General features: G+C 47.5%; 1 protein-coding gene across 1 annotated transcript in view; it reads right to left on the bottom strand.

Moving 5' to 3' along the window:
• SYN3 (synapsin III) overlaps positions 1-20,850 on the bottom strand; it is a 401,802-nt gene extending 380,952 nt beyond the window's left edge. The window contains exon 1 of the mRNA XM_053662069.1: positions 20,797-20,850. The gene's annotated coding sequence lies outside the window, so the exon portion shown is untranslated. The remainder of the gene's footprint in view (positions 1-20,796) is intronic.
• Positions 20,851-23,400: the final 2,550 nt, after the last annotated feature.

Below are 23,400 nucleotides of genomic sequence, written 5' to 3'. Positions count from 1 at the left end.
CTCAATGGGTGCTGAAAGGTTTTCTTTTCCTCGCCCATTAGGGGCCAGCGTTTGGATAATTAACAGCCACTAAAACCGCTTCCGCACAAGCAGAAAGTTTAAAAATTCATGGAGATAACATGGGCCGGGCTTCATCAATATATTGATGAGCACAGGCAGTCAGAGCGTCTAGGTGAGCCTGAGAACTCAGAGGCTGTGCCGTTCAAGTCGCAGAGCTGAGATGCTTAACTTCCTGAAAAAGGGTCCATCGTACCTCCCGGGGCGTGGCCCCGCCCCCAAAGGCAGACCACTGGGCCTTTCATCCGCAGAGCCCTTTCCAGCCACAGCAGCATGAAAGCGTGCTCTCGCTGGCTTTGATGAGTTCAAATCCACCCACACAGGCCTTGATCTCCTGCGAGTGGCAATGCTCTTGTTCCCACAGGTGGGACACGGTGGGTCCCCAGACAAGGAGGACTTGGGCTGCAGAGAGAGGATCTGTGGATGAGTGAGCCTTCTGTAGTGACAACTCCCTCCCCTTGTTGGAAATTTTGTAGGAGAGAGCCTCCTGGAGATCGAGATAGGCGAGATTCTTCCATTTACCTGAGATCACCCTCCCCAATCCAAAATACTTGCAAATAGAGAAATGCCAAAACAGGGTCAAAGCAAAGTAAATTCAAGCTTTTAACCTAAAATTACAGGGCAACTATCAATGAGTTAGCCACAAAACAACTGCCTGGTTCATGTTCAAACAGAATTTATAGCCCTCTCCAAGCAGCGCCAGGTGGGCCTGGGACACAAGCTTGTGTTACCTGACAATCACACCAGCTAGCGTCTGATTTAGCAAGACCTCCACTAAAGGTCGCGTCCAAAATCCAAACAGAGGCCCTTGACATCCCGAGGTCTGGGCCTAAGTGGTCATCCTGAGGCCCTGAGTGACCGTTGTCCACGAGAGGTGCTTCGGAATAAGTAAGGGTGATTTTCTAGGGATGTTAACTTACTGTGAAACAAACCAAATGTGGTTTTGTAGGTATATTTCACAACATTATTTCTAGGCATTTTACTTCTAAACTGGGGTTGGTGAGATCATCTAGAATGCCGGCCCCTCTGGGCAGCACCCTCTTCCCCTGACAGCAGACAGCTCTGCTTTCCCAATCCCTTTGTATTCACATCGGTCAGGCTCGAACCCAGAAGATAGCACGTGGTCCATAGTCCCTCCCACCTCTGCTCCTCCTCCAATGGAATTGCATGTTTTAAGTGGCTCTAGAATTCAATTCCATCTCTCTCCTCCCCTCCTTGCCAGGTCACCCTCATCTCTCATGGGTACAAGTGCTATATCATACAGACAGGTCTTCCCTCTCCAGTCCCCTCCCCACCCTCAATCTTATGAGACATAAGCCATTATTAACACCATCTCCATCACACAGTTATAAACATGGAGGCCAGAGAGATAAAGTGACTTATGTCTGGTCACTGGTGGAGAAGGGATTCAAACCCAGGCAGTCTGGTTCCTGGGTCCAGTTTTAACTACAGTTATGTGGTCTTCCCTAGATGCACACCAGATGAGAAGCAGACGGGGACAGAACACATAGCCCAGCTGTAATGCCTGGGAGACTGCCCTGTCCTTTCCAGGTTCCTCATCAGTTGGGACCACAGGTGGAAATCCAATTCCCTGTGAGTAGAGGGAGAAGAGAGTGGAACGATCTCTGGATTTCCTTGTGCTTAACATGGCTCTTCCCTTCTCAGTGGGGGGTGGGGGAGGAGTCATCTGTGGAACACTCATTTTTCACAGCTCCAGGGACAGCTCAGCTGCTGGCCTTGCCCATGACCTGGGAGAAAGCTGATGGAGGGGCCAGAATCTCTGCTGCCCAGAAAAAGGCAGACAGTCTTTTCAGGACAACTATGGCCAGAGTTATGGCACTTGACTTCCAGTCCCCAGGCTGGATGATCCGTGATGTTTGCTGGGCAGAAGGAGGGGATAAATAAACAAAGACTAGATGCTGGAATAGCCCACATAGAAGTGGAATAATTACCAACATGGTGGGGGGGCATCGCCTACCATTTACGGAGCCTATTTGAGGAACCAGGTATTGCACAAGAATGGCCTACTAATGGTCCCCCACTGTCACAACAATCCTGACCAGGAAGTGCTACCACCCCCATTTCACAGAAGAGAAACTGAGGTCCACAGATGATATGTGATTTATTCCTGGTTAACTTGTAAATGACAATGACAGCTCCTCCAGGCACTGTTCTCTGCACCCGATACATACTAGCTCATGCCATCCTTCCTCCAACCTCATGAGACAGGTATGCTATTCTTACCTGCCTTGTAGAGCTGTGGACACCAAGGCTCCAAGTTACATTGCTGATAAGTGGCAGAGATGCGATTCAAACAGGCAACCTGGCTCCAGTGGGCATGGTCCTAACCATTGCCCAATGGCAATGCCCCTCAGTGGTACTAGGATGCAAATCCAGGTCTGTCTGGGGCCAGGGCCTACTGATCTCCCATCACAGTGTGATGTCTCAGAGCTTCATGAGTCTGGAGTCTGTCCCCTTAGACCCTACCTGCCTCACAACGATTTTCCGTCTCTGTGCCGTAGGCCTGGCATGACCTTCCCTTTGCTTTCCTCCACTCCTTGGCTGATTCGTTCTTCTGACTCCGCTCACCCTTCTCCCCCGAGGTGGCTTCCCTGACTACTCTCACCAACCAATTAGGACTAAGAGAACCGCTCCGTGTCCCCGTAGAGCCCTGGACACACCGGCCGCTGTGGGTTTGGGGAGGGCCATGTCTGGCTGCAGACTCATTGAGTTGGAGGCAGCAGCAGGCAGAGCTGGAGTCAAGGAGAAATTCAGCGCTGCCAAGGCCCAGGAATCAGACAAGCTGTTCCTTTCTCCTGGATCAGAAAGCACATGGAGCCACATGAGCCACTTTCTTCTTAGAGACAAAGGAGAACTTAGGGAGGCTCACCCAGCACCTGTGGATGCAAAGGGCAGGTTAAAATGAGGGGCGAATACCAGCCACCTGCAACACCTGAGTGAAGTTACTGACAGGCAAGAACTAGAGATACACAGAGAGAGAGAATGGTACAACTGTTGAGATCATGCCACGAATACTGCAGCCTTCAATCTTACCACCTTCAGTTGCCAGGCCTTCTGCCTAAGCTTCCAGACGGCAGGTAGCCAGCCTGGCAGTGCTTCTGGTGGCCAGGTGTCGCCCTAATGAGGAATTTAGCAAGTTCGCTCTGGAGGGTAGCACAGGCATAGCTATGAGGCATCTTGATATTTATCATGTCCAAAACAGAACTCCTGATCTCCTGCCCCTCTCCATCCTGCCCAACTTGGCAAATTCACTGCTCAGTTGTTTAAGCCAGAAAAGTGGAGAATCCCATAGTTCTCCCTTCTAGCCTCTCCCACACAGGCCATCGTCAACTCCTCGCCAACTCAGCCTCCGACCCGCTGCTTCCCTCACCCCCACAGTCACCACTAGGGTCTAAACCACCTGTCATCTGGCACCTGGACCAAAGCAGAAGCTCTCCTCTGGCCTCCCTGCCTCTCTCCCTGCTCCCCTGACATGACTGCTCCTTCGGGGGTCCCCAGTGGACTTTGGACGGCATTCAAGCTTCTATCAGAGACGACATCATCCTCACCTGCTTCCCCTCCCTCATTAGCCACAGCCTCACTGGCCTTCTTTCCATTTCTGGAAATGCAAGCTCAGCTGCAACTGTGAGGACGCAGTCCCCTCTGCAGACCAGCAGAGCTGGCAGCCTCGCTGCTCATGTCAAGGAGCAGGTGTGGTGGGCAAGGCTAGCAGGCGTAGTTTCACTAAAAGAGCAGGTGTGGGCGCCTTCCCTGCTTGTCTGGTGACCTTTACAATAACGATGATGACAGTAATAATAATAATCACGGCAGCTAATGGTTACATAATGCTTCCCATGTGCTAGGTACTGTTGTAAGCCTGACCATGTACTAAAGCCTAATTAGTCCTAACAGTTACCCTTTGTCATTATCCCTTAGCCCCACTTTACATACAGAGGAAGCTGAGACACAGAAAAAGTAGAGGAACTTGCCCAGTCACCACTGCAATTCACTGCAGTCAGGATTTGGCCTGATGGTTTGGCTCCTCACCCCGCACCCTCAGCATCCCGCCCCCCTCCACCCTCCCAAGTCATCCTACCACCGCTCCACCCCTGCGCCCCTTCTCTCATTTGTAAAACAAGGGGTTCGGCCAGGAAGAACTCAGGTGCAAATCTGCAGACACAGAAAAGTGGTTTGTTTCTCTGCCTTTCTTTATACTAATTTCTGATAATATTCATCAGACTATATCGATAACAACAACAGGGATTGAGCTCTTACCACTTGCCGAGCACTCGGCCAAGCACCTTACCTGCACTCTCACTCTCTCCTGTACTCCTGGCAATCCTAGGAGGAAGGTTCTATTCTCCGGATTGTAGAGCCCAAGCATCTGAGGCTCAGAAAGGTTCAGTAACTTGCCCAGGGTCACACAGCAAGAAAGCAACCAAAACTCTAACCAGGTGGGTCTGACTGTAGAGTCTCTAAGTTTTGCCTGTTTGTTTCTCATCTGTCTTCACTCCGAAAGAGGAAATGAGCTGGGGAGCTGAAGGAAAGACATTATTTGTACTTTATCTGTAACTGCAGGCTAGTGCAGTGCAGGCTGGGGAAATGCTTGAGGGATTGATACTGAAGTAAGTAAATAAGTAGATGAAAAGAAGGAAGCGGGTGGAGAAAAAGAAAAAGAAGAAAATTAGGATAGAAGGAAGAAAAGAAAAAGAATGGAGTGCATGAATGAAAGAATGAAACCGAATAAAGTAAAAAAAAATCATAATAATGAAAACAAAATTTAAAAAAAGGAACAGATTAAAAAACTACCCCACACTCGCAGCCCTTCTCAGTGGTGGCAGCTGCTTCTCGACTCCTCCCCGTGAAGCCAACTCCAGAGCATGGGGAGGCTGCTGGCCCTAGCCAAGCAGCAGTAGTGCCCCCTTGGGCCAGGTGCTATGATACCTGGTGGCTGAGGACATGCGACAGGCAGAGGGAAGCGCCCACGGGAAGCAGAGCTTTCATGTTCTGGCATCAGATTGCCACCCAAAGACCCCCTCAGCCAGCCACTGCTGGCTCCTTCCAGAGTGCAGCCCACTGTGCTGTCACCCGCAGGCAGGAAGGGCTTTTTCACGGCCGGGACAGAGATGTCTCCCCAGCAGCAGCTGCCTCCTCCGGCCCCTGCAGAAAACAGCCTTTTCTGCCAGGCTCACTGGTCTCACTGCTGAACAAAAGCCGAACTTGCCTTCACACCCACAGATGGTTTCACCTCCACTTTTTTTTTTTTAAATCACAAAAATCTTTTCTCACATCTTTTTCCCAGAGGGTTTGGACCTGCCTGGGGGCAGAATTCTCAAGATAACAAGGAAACCTTCCAGGGCCACGGAATGTGGCATGACATTGTGCCCTGCCCCCAGGTTGCTGCTGCACTTCCTTTACTGGAGAAGGAACAGAGGGAGGAATCCAGTGGTCCCGCAGCCCTGTCCTCTGGGATTCCGAGGGACCGAAGACAGCCAGTCCTCTCATCTCACAGAAAAGGCAAATTAGGAACCCTGACTGGGAGGGTAGAGCTCAGCAGAGATAGTGCAGGACCTCTGAGCTGCTGGAGGGAGTCTCAGGCTGTTCTGGGTCTTCTGCCTCTGCCCCGAGGCCCCCCGACTCTGTTCTGCAGAGGCTGCAACAGCAGAGCAGAAAGCCCTGGTCAGGAAATCTTGCCTCAAGGCCTCCGGGGTTCACCTCCCAGGCCCCCTTCCCATAAAGCTGGGGTGCTGCCCCTGCAGTCATCCTCCACATTATAAATAGGCACCATATAGTGAGCATGTTCAGCGCTCCAGGCTTGGCGCTGAGCAGTGAAGGTCTCTTTCCAGCCTCATGGCAATCCCGGAAGATGGGCATCACCAACCCCATTTTATGCATAAAATAATCCATGTTCGAGGAGGTGAGATGATGTGTCATGCAGCCAGGACGGCCTGAACAGGGGTCGGCCCTACCCCAAAGCCCGTGCTCAAAGCTGCTACCACCCATAGCTTCCGGCAGGCGTTTCAGCCTCTATATTTCCATATTTACGAAAGCATTCCCTTGCCTCCTTCTTTACTCAAATGTCGCCTTTTAAAAAATTGCGGCCCCTCCCCCAACACCCCTTCTGTTTAGTTTTCTCTGTAACACCCATTACCGTCTAACATATTATATATGTATAAAACTTATCTTTAGAGGGAAAGGGAAGGAGAGAGGGAGAGAAATATCAATGTATGGTTGCTTCTCATGCTTCCCCTGCTAGGAAGTGGCCTGCAACCCAGGCATGTGCCCTGACTGGGAATCGAACTGTGATCCTTTGGTTCACAGGCCCACGCTCAATCCACTGAGCTATACCAGCCAAGGCTATATATTTTACTTTTGCAGTGTATCACTCCTGTGCTTCCTCCAACTTGAATGTGATTCCCGTGGGGACAGGGATTTCTGTTTGTTTTTCCACTGTCTTATGTCTAGTACCCACCTGATAGGGTGGCACACAGTAAGTGTTCCAAAGATATTTGTGAATTCAAAAATCAAGTAAACCCATCTCTTGTATTGCCAAGGGTTTCTCAGATGTCCCTACAGTATGAACTCTTTGAGGATGGGAGCATATCAAATTCACCTCCGTACAGCCCCGTAACAGAGAAAAAAGGTTTGTTCTGGGCGTGGGGATGAATGAGAGGGATGTTTCAACACTGATGTGTTGTCTCTTTTGAGACAAAAGAAGGATGTGTCATCTCTTTCAACCTCTGGCTCAAACCCGCACAATCTCTTCCATGTGCCACGGCAAAAGCCTCCTTCCTGGTCTCCCTGCATCCAGTGAGGCCTCTTCCAAATCCATTTTCATAGCATAGACTGTCAGAGACATGTTTTTTTTTAAAAAGCAAAACCTGACCATGTCACTACCCGTCATAAACATGGCAGTTGCTCCTTGATGTACCTCCATGGCCCTCCATGCAGCATGGAGACCCTTTCTGACCTGCGTCGGCTTCATCTGCCACCACTGTGCTCCCTAACACTGATCTGCTATCCTGCCATGTGACCGTAGGTCTTTTCACATGCTGTTCCTGCTTCCTGGATTGCCATCCTATTCTATTTGCCTCTAAGCCCCTCCCCATCCCATCAGATTAATGAACTCCATTCATTTTTGAAAACTTAGCCCAGGTAGTTGTCACTCAGGAAGCCTCCCCAGAACTCCCTCTCCGCTCTGCCAAAGGAGATTTCAGAACATGTTACAGTCCATCTGCACTGTCTGGGGGTCCCTTACAAGCAAACTCTACTGCCCAACTGCTGTGGACTGAATGTGTCCTGCCCACACAGACTCATATATTGAAGCTGTCATCCGCACCATGACAGTGTCTGGGTGGGGCCTTTGGAGATAATTAGGTCGGGAGAGCGGAGCCCTCATGATGGGATTAGTGCCCTAAGAAGAGGGGACACAGGAAAGAGCTCACTTCTTCTCTCCCTGGTCTTCATCACATGAAGAAAACCCAAGGAGCCGGCCTTAGCAAACCACGAAGAGGGTCCTACCCAGAACCCTGATTTTGGACTTCCCGGCCTCCGGGACTGTGAGATATACATGTCTGTTGTTTAAGCACATAGTCTGATAACAGCCCTCGCCTACTAAAACACCAAAACAGTTGAGAACCTGGAAATAGGGGGAAAAGGCTCTGAGCCAGGGGTGTCAAACTCATTTTCACTGGGGGCCACATCAGCCTTGTGGTTGCCTTCAAAGGGCCCAATGTAATTTCGACTCCTTAACTGCTAAGGAGTAGTTACATTTACACAGTCCTAAAATTATTTCAGCCCTTTGAAGGCAAACTTGAGGCTGATGTGGCCCTGGTGAAAAGGAGTTGACACCCCTGCCCTAGGCCGTCAGTCTACAGCAGTCTCTCTGAACCTTACAGAAAGGAGAAAGCCCATCAGTCAGAGCCCGTTGATTCTTCCTGGGGAAATAATGCACGCGCATTTGGTTTTTTGCCTTCCTTGAAGGCACTTGAGGGCACTTTCAACTGCCAGCACTTGAAATGGGGGAAGTTAGAGAGATTTGGAAGAACTCTAAAAACATAATAACCTAGGGCCACTTAGTACAAGAGCAAACAGCCCCACATATAACAACTTCTAGGGTCATCATGATATTTTAACACTTTTTGTTGCTCTTTCAACCTCACAAAAGATACACCATATTGTTATTAATTAGCCAAGAAAGAATAAAAATAGTAACTTTTAACCCAAAGCAGTAGCTTTCTTCAAAGGCACTTCATCACACGAGATTGAATGCGTGTCGGCCACTCGGCACACACCCAGGTCTGGGGCTGCCCGGTACATCTCACCACTGCGGGCCCTTGGTTAGTAACGGGTGCTGAGGAGTCGCTGAAATCACTTCAGATTCATACAGCACAGGAAATCACGTGACTCCTGCCCATCACTAAAGAGACATGGACTCTGGTCAGTAATCATCCCCATCACCCAACCGATCCTTACTCTGGGCTCCAGCCATTCTCTATCATTCTTCCAAGCCTTTGCTTTGGCTTTTCGCACTGCCTGACTGCCTTTTCTCCAGGTTTCCCCACATCAGCAGTCCTACTAAACACGGACATTCACCTCATACCTCATCTCTTCTGTGAAGTCTTCCCAGCTCCGCTGAGGGTTTCCCAGTGTGGCTGACCAATTGCCCATGCGAGTGATTTGTGATGCTTGCTAACTACAGGCTGCCTGCTTTGGGGATGGGAGCCTGGCCAGCTGCATTTTTAACAACCATCTGCTTTATATACATATATATATATAAAAGTGTAAGAGCTGCCGTCCAGAAAGCTGGCCTTACAAGCCTCACACTTTGTAATTTCTCCATCACCTGTGCTCACCTAGTCCTTTCCACGTGATCACTGAAAGCACACTGGGTCGCGTTCCAGGTGAACTGCTCATAGTAAAATTCCTCTCGCTTGACTGTGAGTATTGAGGGCAGAGACCATGCCTACACTACATTTATAGTCTCAGTCCTTCCATCAGTGCTGCCATCCATGACTCCTCTTTTCTCTCACACTCCACATCCCATCCACCACCAAGGTCAGATGGCTTTACTCTCAAAAGATTGGATTTGACCCCTTCTCACCTCTTCCACATCAGTGACCTTGGTCCCAACTACCATCATCTCTCCCCAGCCGCCCCTGCCCACTACAGCTTCCTTCCCACACAGCTGTCAGAATGCTCCCTTAAGAACAACAAGTTAAACATTTACAAATCACATATTTAAGAAAGCACTGGTACCTAGAAGACATAAAAAAACACTCAAAACTCAACAATTTTTAAAAAGTGATTTTAAAAATTGGGTATCAGACATGAACAGGCACTTCACCAAAGAAGATATAAGGGTAGAGAATACACATGTGAAAAAATATTCAACATCATCATTAGCCATTAGGGAAATGCCATTTAAAACCATGGTACGATGATGCTAAATTATGTCAATGGCTAAAATTAAAAGTACTGAAAATGCCAAGTGCTGACAAGGAAACAGCAATTGGCACTTTCCTACATTGCTGATAGGAACACAAATGATATAGCCACACTGGAAAAGAGACCAATAATTTCTTATAAAGTTAAGTGTAAATTTCTCACAGGTTCAAATTTCTCATAATCCAACTCCTGGTTGTTTATCCTAGAAAGCAAAAACATATATTTACACAAACACTTGAACACAAGTGTTTATAGCAGCTCTATTCATAAACACTAAAAGCTGGAAACAACCCAAATGTCCTTTGAGGGGTAAATGGATAAACACGCTGTGGTACATCTACACAACAGAATACTAGCCAGCAATAAATGTGAATGCTGATACCCATAACAACAGGGACGGATCTCAAAGACAATATGCTAAAGGAAAGAAACCAGTCTCAGAGGGTTACATACTGTATGATTCCATTGGTATGATGTTCTCAAAAAGACAACACAGTAGTGATGGAAAGTTGAGTTGTAGTTGCCATATGTTACAAGTGGGGAGTTTGTGACTACAAAGGGACACCCAGAGACATTTTTGGATGATGGAACTATTCTGTATCCTCACTGTGGTGTTGGTAGTCCCATGAATCTATATATATATTTTTTAAGTCATAGAACTAGCCCTGGCCAGGTGGCTCAGTTGATTGGAGCATCGTCACATGCACCAAAGGGCTGCAGGCTCGATTCCTGGTCAGGGCACATACCTAGGTTGCAGGTTTGATCCCCGGTGGGGGCGTTTATAGGGGGCAAATGATTGATGTTTCTCTCTCACATTGATGTTTCTTTCTCTCTCTTTCTCTTCCCAGCCCCTTCCCCTCTCTCTAAAAATCAACGAACATGTTCTTGGATAAGGATTTTTTTTTAAAAGTCATAGAATTAAACAACAAAGTCATTTTTACTCCATGGCAATTTAAAAAATCAAATCAGCCCTGACTGGTGTGGCTTAGTGGATTGAACGCCAGCCTGCAAATCAAAGGGTTGCCAGTTCAATTCCCAGTCAGGGCACATGCCTGAGATGTGGGGCAGGTTCCCAGGAGGGGGCACACGAGAGACAACCACACATTAATGTTTCTTTCCCTCTCTTTCTCCCTCCCTTTCCTGTTCTCTTAAAATAAAGAAATTAAATCCTTTAAAAAATCAAATCAATTTTTTAAAAAAACAAATAAGCCAAACCATGTAAACTATTTCCTCAAAACCTCCAACTTCAAGTAGAATCCAGACTTCTCCCCACTGTCCAGGAGTCCCCACCAGACCTGGTCTCGGGTACGTCTCTAGCCACACCTTGCCCAGCCCCTGCCCTGCCTCAGAATCTTCCTTCTTGTGCTTCCCTACCTGCCCTGAGGCTCATTCGCTGTCCCTTCTGCCTGGAATTCTTTTTCACAGATATTTCCAAAGCCCTTCCCAAACTTCATTTGAGCTTCTACCAAAATATCAACTCCTCAGAGAGACCTTCTTTAACTGAATTTCTATAATGGCATTTTCCCACAAGTTATACCATTTCATTTTTCCTCATGACACTAATCACTAACTGACACCACTCAACATATTTGTTTTATGGTTATTTTTTATTTCCCCATCAGAGCATAAGATCCATGAGGCTAGGGGTCCTGTCTATACCGCATGGATATATCCCCTGCACCTAGGATACCACCTATCGCAAGGCTCCCGTAAATATTTGTTAGATGGATTAATGAGTAAACACAAGGGGTGAACATTCAATGATGAAATTCCCAAGGCTTTGAACTGGGAGCCATACTTTGGCTTTTTTGTAGCACCTCTCAAATCATCTGCCCACTTGGTCTCTGAGTAAAGCAGCCCCTGCCCTGAATATTTAATTCAATACTGGTGCGTTAGAAATAGGCTAAGATCGACATACCCCTTTTAAGTGCTGCTTTTCAGTGCTTGGTTAGGTCACTGGCAGGAGGATGAGCTGGGAGGGGGCAAGGCTGCAAGAAGATGCATTCTGAGGGTAATGCACATGAAGTTTCCTAAGGGCATGTAGCAAACTATCTAGTTCCTGATGTGGACAAGGAAATCTGAAGTGAGGTTGAAAACAAAAATAAAGACAAACAAAAAAAAAACCCCAAAGAAGCAAAAGAACCTACCTCTACCTCCCTGCAATACCTCTCCACGTGAACAAACACATTAGCATTCACAGGACACCTCCTCTGTCTGTCTGTTCCAGACACCCTTGCAGAGGTGGCCAACCTTTAGGCCCCTATGGGCCACACCGGAAGAAGAGTTCTCTTGGGCCACACGTGAAATACACAAACACTAACAAAAAACTGATGAGCAAAAAAATGTTTTTAAGTAAATTTATGATTTTGTGTTGGGCTGTATGCATAGCCATCCTGGGCCGCACGAGCAGCCCACAGACCGCAGGTTGGACACCCTGCAAAAAGGTTCTCATTTAATCCCCCATCCACCCTTCAAGGCAGGTTCTATTGATCCAATTTTCATAAGTGAAAAACAAACAAACAAACAAACACAGATTAAGTAACATGCTCAAGGTCACATAATGATAGGAAAGGTCTGGTGTTTTGAACTCAGGTCTGTATAATTTCTCATCTCATTCATTTGCCACTTCAGATTTTAGAAGCAATATTCAGGAGCGTGGGTGAGCACTGGCTGGAGAAACCAGACGGGACCTGCTGACCTTGAAGAGAAAATGACAACCTGGACGCAGGTGACCAGGTTCTTCTCTAAAACTTTTCAAAGACCAGCATAGACAAGTCAGCTACAGCAAGACGCTAATTGCTATCCAGTAAAAAAATGTCCTGAGGATCTATTCTGTAACAGTTCCTGAGCTCAGGGTTTCCACACATATTCTGTCATTTCATTTTCATCATTGTTAAAAAAAAAACTGTTAACATGTATGAAGGTATCAGAGGCTGTTTATCCAAGCAAAATGGCATAAACCCTGCAAGCAAGCAAGAGCACCTGAGAACTTTCTACCACCACCCCCCCAATGCCGGTTAGAACTCTTACAATTAATTACCTTACAGACAGAACAGTATGAAGACCCAGACAACTGCAGATAGACTTTCTTTTGTTCTTTCTTTTAGACTCGGTCAGTGTTTTGCATACTAGTTAGCACAGAAATCACAGTTCAGAGTGGCATACCCAACAACCAACTAAAATGCAAGTATTTTGGCAATTAAAGTATTTTCTAGGGTATTTTTGGCTATGAATGATGACAGCTTTGGGACCTAAAGAAGGAGTAAGACACAGTTCTGCAAGACCCCAGGCCTCCTCTCACGTTCTTTTCAACAGATAATCAGGAGATCTAAGATCTGGAAGGGATGATAGAGGCTACCAAGAGCTGCTCTTTGCCAAACAGCAGTCCTGGCAAAGGACTTGCAACTTAATTGCAAGGCTTGCCACCCACTTCTGATGACCGGGGTGTGGAAGGTAGACTTTTCCTACCAAACAGCTCCTCCCACTGTCAAGCACACTTTTCCTCTAATTATCTGCTGTCTGTCCCCCTCCAACGGCTGCCCGTTGCTGCTGGCTTTGCTCTGCCGCCCTGCTGAATAATTATAATCCCTCTTTCCTATGACAATCATTTGAATATTTGAAGCCTGGTGATAGGAAAATTCTTTCTTAGCATCAAAGTGATCAAGTAAAAAGTAAAGTATCTGCACTGCACTTGCTAATGATTATTTGATGTGTTTTCTTTCTGCGTGTACATCTCTATATATCTAAGACAGTGACACCACCCACAACCCCATGAGGCAGCTCTGCTGATTAATTAAGTTGCACATTTGGTGAGCTGAGCCCTGGAAACATCAAGCTTAGTTGGGAAGACAAAGAACAGAGAAAACATGTCATATGGCAAGTGTTCCTACAGTGGTATAAATCAGGCACCAGGTACACACAGAGAGAATGGGTTCTGGTCTCAGCCCACCCACTGGGAAGGACGATGACCTGTGCGTTTGACTCTCATGAAACACAGCTTACATCTGGAGGCCCCTTCAGGAGACTGACCAGGTCTCAGAGTTAGCTTGCTCGCCGCCCCCTTTCATGTCTCAGACACCTGCCAAGTGCCAGGCGTAGAGTAGCTGTTCAATGAGTCTTACTCCAACCCTTTGGTGCCTCAAAGGGCCCCAAAGGAGAGAATAACTAAATCAAATGATCCCAAAGTTCTCTAAGAAAGGTTTAAAAAACTCATGAATAATAATACAACTTCAAACACCTAAGATTAGGAGTCTTGGTCTCCATCCCCTGCAGTCTAGTAGCTCATTGAGTAACATGGAACAAGTCACCTAATTTCCCTGGACCTCTGCTTGCTCAGTGATACACTGTAGGGTCTGTCCAAAGACTCTAAGGTCTCTTTTGGACCCAGTGTCCCCAAATCATCTCCTGTCCCAGATAGGAAGCTGGATCAAACACAATAATCTGGCTGAACTAGTCAATTCCAAAATCAGCACATGATTTCCAGTAGAAAGAAGAGCATACAGCAGGCAAAGATAAAGATTCCAGCTCCAGCCCTTCTATTATCTTGTCATGTGTGGCCAGCCCAGTACATACAGCTGCACAGGTTTAAATACCAGTCTCCACATTAACTAAGTGATGATCTTGGATAAGTCACTGAATCTCCTTTAGCCATGATATTCACATCTGTAGACTCAGATTAATTCCACCTAATTCCAGGACTACTGAGAGGGTGAAATCAATTAAAACATGTGTTAGAGTGCTCAGCACCCATAGTAAACATGCTGCATGTCTCCTTTTTTCATTCTTTACCCACTTTACCCATCCGACCCACTTAATCAGCAGACACAGATTCTAAAGGCTTTTCACACCCAAAGTACAGACAGACAGAGCTAGAAGGTACTCTAAAAATGATTGACAGGTGAGGTTTGGAAAGGCATGGTGACTTGTCCAAGGACCTACACGTTCTTCAGCAGCAAAGCCTGACCCAGAACACAGAGTGGCAGATCCCAAAGGTCATACAAGACACAGAGAGAAAACAAGAAAATCACCACAACTGTGCTATCTGTAATACAAAAGGAATCCATCTCCCAAATCCTAAGAGCTCCAGCACAAGACCACTGGAAGGTGCTCAAATTCACCGAGGCACAAGGATAACTTCAGGGCCAGGGACCCAAAGGTCCTCAAAATGACATGATCAATGTTGCTGAGAGTATTCAGGTATTTCTGGAGAAAGCTCGGGCCAGCGTCTACCCAGGGCCGCTCTGCTGAGTGGGAACACTGAAGAAGGAGCTCAGACAATGTAAGGAGGGGCCAGGGTTAAGGTCCCTTCTGCACCAGATTCCCAGAGCAAAGCACCAGAGCAAATCTTCTCAGGGAGCATTTGATGGAAAGCTATACCAAGAGTATGCTTGTTTATAGCTCCTGGTCGACAGACTCCCAGCCAGTGTCTCCCAGAACCCAGAGAGCCCCAATCCAAACCTCATACTGTGTGCTGGAGCAAACAGACCCAGAGAGGGAGACCAGCACGCCCAAGTTCACACAGTATGCATGGGCAGCCACGGGATAAAGCCTGTGCCTGACCTTCAGTCTGGAGCTATTCCCTTCTAACTGCCCTGAGGCTACTGTCTGCCAGGCCCACTCCCTCTTCCAAAACCCTGGGCTCACCTCCCGGTTTGAGGGTTGAACAGCGACTCAGAAGCAGGTTACAGTTTAGCAATTCATCCAGTAGGACCTCTGTAAGGCCAGAGCAGCTGGGTCCCCAGTGGCATGGACAGACTGCAGTGCCCAACTTTGCAAGGGCTCAATCTTCCCTAAGCGATTCCCCTCCTCTTCCTCCCCCACCTCCCCCTTCTGGTCCTCCTCCGTAGTACTACGGAGACATGTGCTCTGCTTGGGAGGAGGAAAGGAGGAAGATGCAGCCGTTTACTGGAAGGAGAGGGACAACAATCTGCTGCCGCATTATACACTCACACCTAGCTGACAAGGAATGAAAAGGATAGCTCTAAAATAGCTCTATCTGCTGCCACAGAATTGTTAACCCCATGCTCCAGCTTTGCTCTTCACACAGCTCAAGCGAGAGAAACAATACACTTAACCAATGGAGTGCCAGCCAAAGACATTACATCATCGGTTAGCACTGTCATTGGCTAATAATTCCTAGAAGGCACCAGTCTGCTTCAAGCCGCTTAACTCTTTCACATTCGTGATAGCAATGACTCAAGTATTTGGTCTAAACTAATGTTCCTGGACCTTGCTTATATCGGAATCATTTGGGGGGCTTCCTAAACATACTGATCACTATGTTCTACCCCACCATCTAAGTCAGATTCTTAAGGGGCAACATGAGTATCTGTATCATAAATAGTGTACAGAGTGTTGGGACCACTGGAAAAAAAAACTCTTCCTCTCCAAAAAATACACGAGATAATATTTTTTGAGCATTTATTATGTGCCCAGTACTTTACAGTATCATCTTATTTATTTTCTATAGTGAGCAGTGAATAGTATTTGGCTCCATTTCATAGGTATAAAAAGTAAGGTTCAGAGAGAGTAAGTTGCTTGATCATGAGATGGAGCCTGGCTTTGAAAGGTTTGCTCCCGCTTGAAATCAAATCAAGCCATTTTTCTACCTATTGCCTCCAGGGTTATATACAAAATATAAACCCTCTCGATGAGCTGGAAACTGCCGGTGACCCGCAAAGAACTGGGGGATGAAGAGAATGGTGAATTCCCAGGGCAGGTGATCAGGGAGCATGAACCCTCCAGAGAATCGTTCTCATTCTCAGGCTCAGTCCTTCTGCTTTCTGCTGCATATTTCGACTTAGCTGTCACTTTCTCTGGGCAGCATCCACTCACCCCCAAACTTGGGACAGATGCTTCTGCTCCAGGCTTCTAAGGTCCCTTGTATCTTATCGGCTGCAGCTACTTTTTTACGTGGAAAACTCCATATGGTTAGAGCCATTTCTAACTCTCTGTCAACATCTGCCCAGAACAGTGCCTGCCACATATGAATACTCAATCAGGACTACAGTGCGGAGGTGAAGAGGGAGGGAGGGAGGGTGGGACTTCGCTGAAGCTTGAAATGGCATCATGCAGATATGGGAGAGGTAAAGAACTGGAAGCCAGGAAACCACATGAATAAGTTATTCGACCTTAGGCAAGTTCATTTTGGGGGGCCTGAAAATGAGGACAACAGCACCTTCCTCATAGGTTTAAATTAAAGCATGATCCCACCTTAAATGTACTTCTCTACACTCTCTCTCCCTAGATCTCATCCACTCTGGCCGGCTTCTAAATGCTGACAAGTCCCACATTTGTATCTCCAGCCAAGACTCCCTGTCCCCCCAGGTTTCAATGTCTTGAAAATCTCCAAGACAGCATTTGAATTTTTTCCTCTAGCTTCAACTTGCTCCTCCACTCTGTGGTTGGTGGTCCCATTTACCCAATCTTTTTTCTTTTATGATTGAGGTGAAATTTATATAACATAATAGTAACCATTTTAAAGTGTACAATTCAGTGGCATTTAATATATTCACAATGTTGTGCAATATCACATCTATCTGACTACGAAACACTTTCATCCCCCCAGTAGAAAACCACTTATTCTTTAAGCAGTCATGTGCCATCTATCCTTTCTCCCCAAGCCACTGGTAAGCACACACACACACACACACACACACACAACCCACTAACCTGTTTTCTGTTTCTATGGATCTGCCTATTCTAGATATTCATATAAATGGAATCATATGCTATGTGATCTTTTGTATCTGGCTTCTTTCACATAGAATGATTTCAACATTCACTCACATTGTAGCATATATCAGCACTTCATTCCTTTTTATGACTGAGTATTATTCCATTGTTAGTACGTACCACATTTTCTTTATCCATTCATCTAGTGTGGATACCCTGGCATCTAATCTTAAAATATAAGCCTGATCCTTGACCCTTTCCTTTACTGTATTCCCCATACCTAATATATCAAGTCCTGTACATTTTACATCTGAAATATAGCTCCAATCCTACTTTTCCCCAATACCACTGCTATCGTGAAGCCAGGACACCAACATCTCTCACCTAACTCCTAATTTTTGACAAGGTCCCATTCTTCTCTCTATTCCACTTTTCAGCTGGTAACTGCAGAAACTATCTCATCCATTCACTTCAGCAATATTTACTGAGCACTATTCTCAGTAAACATTCTCCATGGGGCTTGCCTCCTAGAAGCATGACGGGCAACAAAAAAATCCATACTATAACGCCAGGTCATTACTCAGCTAAAATCCTTCAATGATTGTTCATTGCACTTTGAGGGAAATCCAAGCTCAGCATGGCCTTCCCAACTCAACTCAAGCTGCTCCCCAGTCATGCTGAGCTCCATTCCTCCACTGCAGGGTCCTTGAACAAGCTGTTCTCTCTGCCTCATCCCTCAGATCTCAGTGTAAATATTGCTCCTTAGGCTGATCTTCCCTGGCCACTCTGTTCAGCAGATTCACCCTTCATTCATTTCAGTCATTCAAGAAATTTGTGTTAAGCATTGTGCTGGGCCCTTGGGAATGAAGCCACGTATGAACTCCTGGAGCTTTCAGAACAGTGGGGAGGACCAAAAATGGATAGACAAGTGCGACGAAGGGAGGGTAAAAGGGAGGGGACCTGCTTTACACAGGGTGGTCCAAAAGGCCTTTCTAAGGACGTTATATTGAAACTGGAGGATGAGAAAGACTCGGCTGGGAAAAGGCCCTATCACTCTTCATCATATCCTGGCTATGCAATGCAATGCAATGCAATGGTGCGTCCTGCAATGTTTGCTTTTGAAGAAGCATAGCACTTAATGTCTGTCTCCTGTAATAGACTGCACTGCATTTCCAGCACCCAGGGCAGCAAACACCATTTAGGAGGCCTTCAATACTCATTGATTCAATTAACAATCGGGTAAAAAAAATGAATGACTAAATCCACCAATGAAATCACTTCCAGAAGCATAATAAATCATATAGTTTTGATATTTGTTGTCATTCATTCTCTGTTGGGTTTTGGAAAACTAAGTTGACTGTAAAATGAGAATAAAAGTGCCTAATTTGGAAGATTACTGGATAACTAGGAGAGAATGAATAGATATATCAGGAACTCAATAACAGGCAACAAGAGTCATTGGGGCTATTATTAACGGTTCCATCTTTACAAAAGCTGATTTACTCAACTCAAACTCCAAAACCCATTTTCAGATACAGTCAAGAAGTTAAAAGATAAAAAAAAAAAAAAAATGAACACTTTGAAAATGCCTGCACTGCATTAGGCACACTGCAAAGCCCTTTCTGTCATAGTGATATTCATTTTGCAAGCCCATCCTCCCAGATGCCTGTCCTGGTTCAGCTCTCAATCCCACCTGAGACCAAGGCACCTCTTACTCCCTCAGCTGCAGGCAGTATTGTCTTCTCACAGTTCACAGCTGAGTCTCTTCCTCTTCAGGAACTGTCCTGCTGAAGGGGCATCCAAAGTTGTGCCCCCTCCCTGGGGACAGCTTGCACCCACATGGAGCTTTCAAAGGCTTGGCCCCATGCCTAAAGGGACCAATGGAGACCTCTCTTGCACTCCGTCACAGATCGACCTCTCCCTCTGCCCAGTTCTGCTTCCCTCCCCCATCTCCCTCTTTCATCCTCAGAGTAAGACCACTAACCAGGAATCCCTACACACAAGTCTCAGAGTTTCTGATTGTGTTTTTAGGGAACCAGACCTATGGCAGGTGGGTATGATGATTTCCTTTTACATCAGAACACTGAGGTTCAGAAAGGTTGATAATGTCCCTGGGCACATAGCTCAAGTGACTTTCTGGTATGACTCCCCAGCAGACCTTGCTCTTTACCACAGCCTCTAATAGCTGAGGCTGTGTCGCTGTGAGACAGAAAGAAGAGCCATGGAGAAGAGAAGGCCAGCAGATCTGAAAACGGGAGCAGGCATACCCTTCGCTTCCCTCCAGGGGTCATTCCTAATGACAAAGTTGAGGTCAAAGCTTCCAGAAACAATGATTAAAAATGACCTGCAGAAGCAGACATCACATGGACACCATCTCCCCACCCGAATGCATCCATGGCTACAAGGAGGGAGCAGGGTTCCCGGGCAGATGGGGATACCTTAAGTGGCCAGAGTATTTGCAGCCGTAGCCCCAACAGTAGCTACAACTGACCAGCTTTCCATGCATCCAGTCTCCATCCATTTTCCACAGAGCTGCAAAAGTGACTAGATCACTGCAGAATTCTGCCACTGCCCTCCTTCATCCCAGGACAAAATTCTAAATACTCTAAGGCTGCTCTTTAAGGTCTATGCATGCTTTAGCTCCCTGCAGTGTTGACAGCCCATTTCCTACCCACAATATGCCCATCCTACTTGATCATCTGATGTAGAATTATCTGATGTTCTAAGTCGGGATAGTGGGCTTTTTCCACTTTCTTTATCTTTGCACAAGAACATCTGGAATTCCTGCCATCGAATCAAGCCATCCCCCCAACACACACAGCTTTCTGGCAAACCCTCCTACTCCTCTAGTGCCCACTCAATAGTCACCGCCTCTCTGAAGACTTCCTGGCTTGCTCAGGGTTATCCTCCTCTACACTATAATCCCCTCTATTATGGTGCACTGTAATTGTTCCTCCTCTCGTCCTTCTTAGTCCCAGGAGCTCCTCCAACGCCCTTCTTCCCTTCTTCGTGCTGCTTGGGCTTACTTAAGCACAGGGTCTGGCACACAATAGGAGCCCCATAAACGCTGAATAAATACACGGGGCTCTGTGTCAAGAGCTGCTGTCTCTCCTAGCCAGGCCCGGGAAACCACCGCTCTGAGATGTTTCTCCTGCGTCCCAGGATGACTGGGCATAGGAAATGGCAAGACAAATCTGAACCCTAACCCCAGGGCAACAGGTCACGAGGGTCTGAGGACCTAGGCAGAGCAGAAATCCGCCGCTGCGGTCCCTGACTCCCCGCAAGCTCTTCCCGGGCCCTGGCGCTGAGTGAAGACAATCTGAGGAGCCGCTACCCTGAGCCCCTCGGGCTCCCAGTCGTTCAGCCGTTCAGACATTCCCCGCACTTGGACTTGCCAGTCCCAGCGTCGGGCCCTGGGGCCGCACGGCAGCAGCGAGGGGAGGAAGCGTGGTGTGCCGGCTCCTCGCCCCGCTCCCCGGCCCCTCAGCGTCCGCATCCCGCGGGCACCCAGCCTGAGCGCCCGGGGACGACACCAGTAGTCTCGGCCGAGGGGTTGAGGGGGGACTCCCTGCTGCCAGACACCCTACAAAGTCTACTTCGCTGCGGCGCTCTGCTTACCGTGGGAGCCACCAGGTACCCAGAGCCGGGTGGGTGTCTTGGCCACTGGGCCCGCCCGCGGATCCTCTCCCGCGCCGGGAGCTCAGCCTCCGCAGCCCACCGCGCGCCAGCGTCTCCTCTCGGCCGGCCTCCCCGCGCCGCGGCACCCTATTGGCCGCGGCAGCCAGGCCACTCCCCCAGCCGGCTCCGCCCCCGGAGGCCCCGCCCCTGTATCGCTTTCCGCCTCACTGAACCAGCGGGCTCCTGGAATCTCCACTCAGGGAAAGTTGCTTCTAAACTCAGCTCTCACCCGGCTCAGGCAGCCGAGTAAGGTAATAGGTCTCCATCCCAAGAGAGTCTAGACGTGCCCTGGGGAGGGCGTAGAGTGCGGCGGCCTCGGAAGCTGGCTTTGATAAAGTCACCTGATCGCCCTAGAGCTCAGGAGGCGCCTCTGAGAAACCTGTCAGGACACTGTCACAAATGTCTTAGGCAGTATGCCGGTCATTTAACACCAAGGATGCAACAGGGAACGAGACAAAGTCATCTGTTGCCCTCATGGAGTTTGCGTGGGGGGAGGGTGAGGGCAGGCCATATGCAAACAAACAAGGAACATAATGTCAGCTTGTTAACATAGTTATAGGGAAGGGAGTGATTGTAAATAAGAAAGGGGGCCAGGGATGCTATAAATGGGATGGTCTCCAAGGCCACTTTGAACTAGGAGCGGAAAGATAAAAGTGGTTCTGAGGTTGGAACTGGAGATGAGGATGGTTGAGCGTGGTGACCAAGGGGAAAGTGAGCGAGGCCAGGGCAGTGACCAGAGCTGAATCACTCTGGGCCACGTGAGGAGCTTCGGTTCTGTCTTAAGTACAAAGATGAGCCGTTGAAGGGTTAGAAGGCGTCTATGACAGTGGTAAAAGACCACTTTGTCTGTTGTGTGGAGAATGGATTTTGGAAGAGAAGGGAAGCAGGTAGACCAGTTTGAAGTTGTCTTGGTCTGCTCAGGCTGCCATAAAAAAAATAATACCATTGGCTGGGTGGCTTAAACAATAGACATTTACTTTTCCACAGTTCTGGTGACTACAAGTCCAAGATCAAGGTGTCAGCACTGTCAGTTCCTGGTGAGGGCCCTCTTCCTGGCTTACAGACTGCTGCCTTTCCCCGTGTCCTCTCATGATGGAGAGAGAAAGAGAGCCAGCTCTCTGGCATCTCTTTTTCACAGGGCACTAATGCCATCCTGAGGTCCACACCTCCATGACCTCACATAAACCTAATTACCCCTCAAAAGCCTCCTCTCCAAATACCATCACATTGTGGGGTGAGGCTTCAACATATGCATTTTGGGGGACATAATTCAGTCTATACCAAGAAGATAATTCAGAAGTCCAGAGATGATGGCAACTTAGACCAAGGTGATGACCACAGGGATGGGGAAAGTGAACCAACTGAAATGTATTTTGAGAATATCATGGAAAGCCTTGATGATGGGTGGGATTTAGAGCATGAATGAAGAATGATTCCTGGGCGTTTAGCTTGAGCCACCCATGGGATGATGGTGCTATGACCAACGTGAGGAAGACTAGGGAGGAACAGGTTAGAGTCAGAGGGAAATTAAAGGCTCCAATGTAGACATTTGAGAGACCTATTTGACATCCTACAACAACAGTGCCAGGCTCTCTTCAAATTGTTATATATATATATATATTAACTATTTATTTATATAGAATTCTCATAATAACTTTATGGTGAAAATGTACCCTCACTATCCCCATATTACAGATGAGGAAATGAAGACACTGAAAGATTAAGCAACTTGCCCAAGGTATGTTCACAACCTGGGGAATCCCAGGGCAAAGGGCTGGGGTGGGGGGAGTATTCAAAACTGGCCCCATACACAGAGAGTAAGGAGAGATAGAAGAGAGAGGCATACCACTCCAGATTGGTAGGTGGCAGGTTTAATAAGCAAGGGAACTTACATATGAGGCTTGTCTTGGGCGGCCAAAACACAGTAGATCTCTGCGCTCACCCACCAGAATCTTAACAGTTTATATAGAAGCCTTAACTGGTTTCAGTCACATACTCAGTCCAGATGGTTTCAACAACACGTTACTCTCTGGAGGTTGCATCTTTGAAACTGCTCCATATATGGGAACAGTGGGTGGAATATACTTTCCAAGGACAGGGGAGGGTGTGAGGAGCCTCTGATTGCTGAGACCAGCTCTTAGATCAACTACTGGTGCTGTTCTCTTGATGACCTGCTCCAGTAGTGGGTGGTTGGATACACAAGTTTAGATAGAGCTCAGGCAAGAGCCTGGGGCCAGAGATATGCATTAAGAAGTACCCTGGCCTGAGTCAGTATAAGACCACCTGGAGAAAGTGTGTAGTGGGTGAAGAGAGAAGAGGCAAGGACTGAGCCCTTGCAAAGTTCTCTTCCAACATTTCCACTTACCACCTGATCCTTAGCAAGTGACCTCAGTCAATATGAGGAAGTGACCCAAGTTCAGTAGCTAAGAGGGAATAAGGCTAGCTCAAGGATCACAAACTCTAATCCTATTGGGAATAGGCAATACTATAGCAAGTGAGGTTGGCAAGGTGCGCTAGAACAGGGAGGGGTGGGGGCTGTGGCCC

The sequence above is a fragment of the Artibeus jamaicensis genome, unplaced genomic scaffold (genome assembly GCF_021234435.1).
Source record: "Artibeus jamaicensis isolate MK-2021 breed Jamaican fruit bat unplaced genomic scaffold, CSHL_Jam_final contig_233, whole genome shotgun sequence".
Lineage (NCBI taxonomy): Eukaryota > Metazoa > Chordata > Mammalia > Chiroptera > Phyllostomidae > Artibeus > Artibeus jamaicensis.
This window is presented reverse-complemented; position numbering and strand designations above follow the sequence as displayed.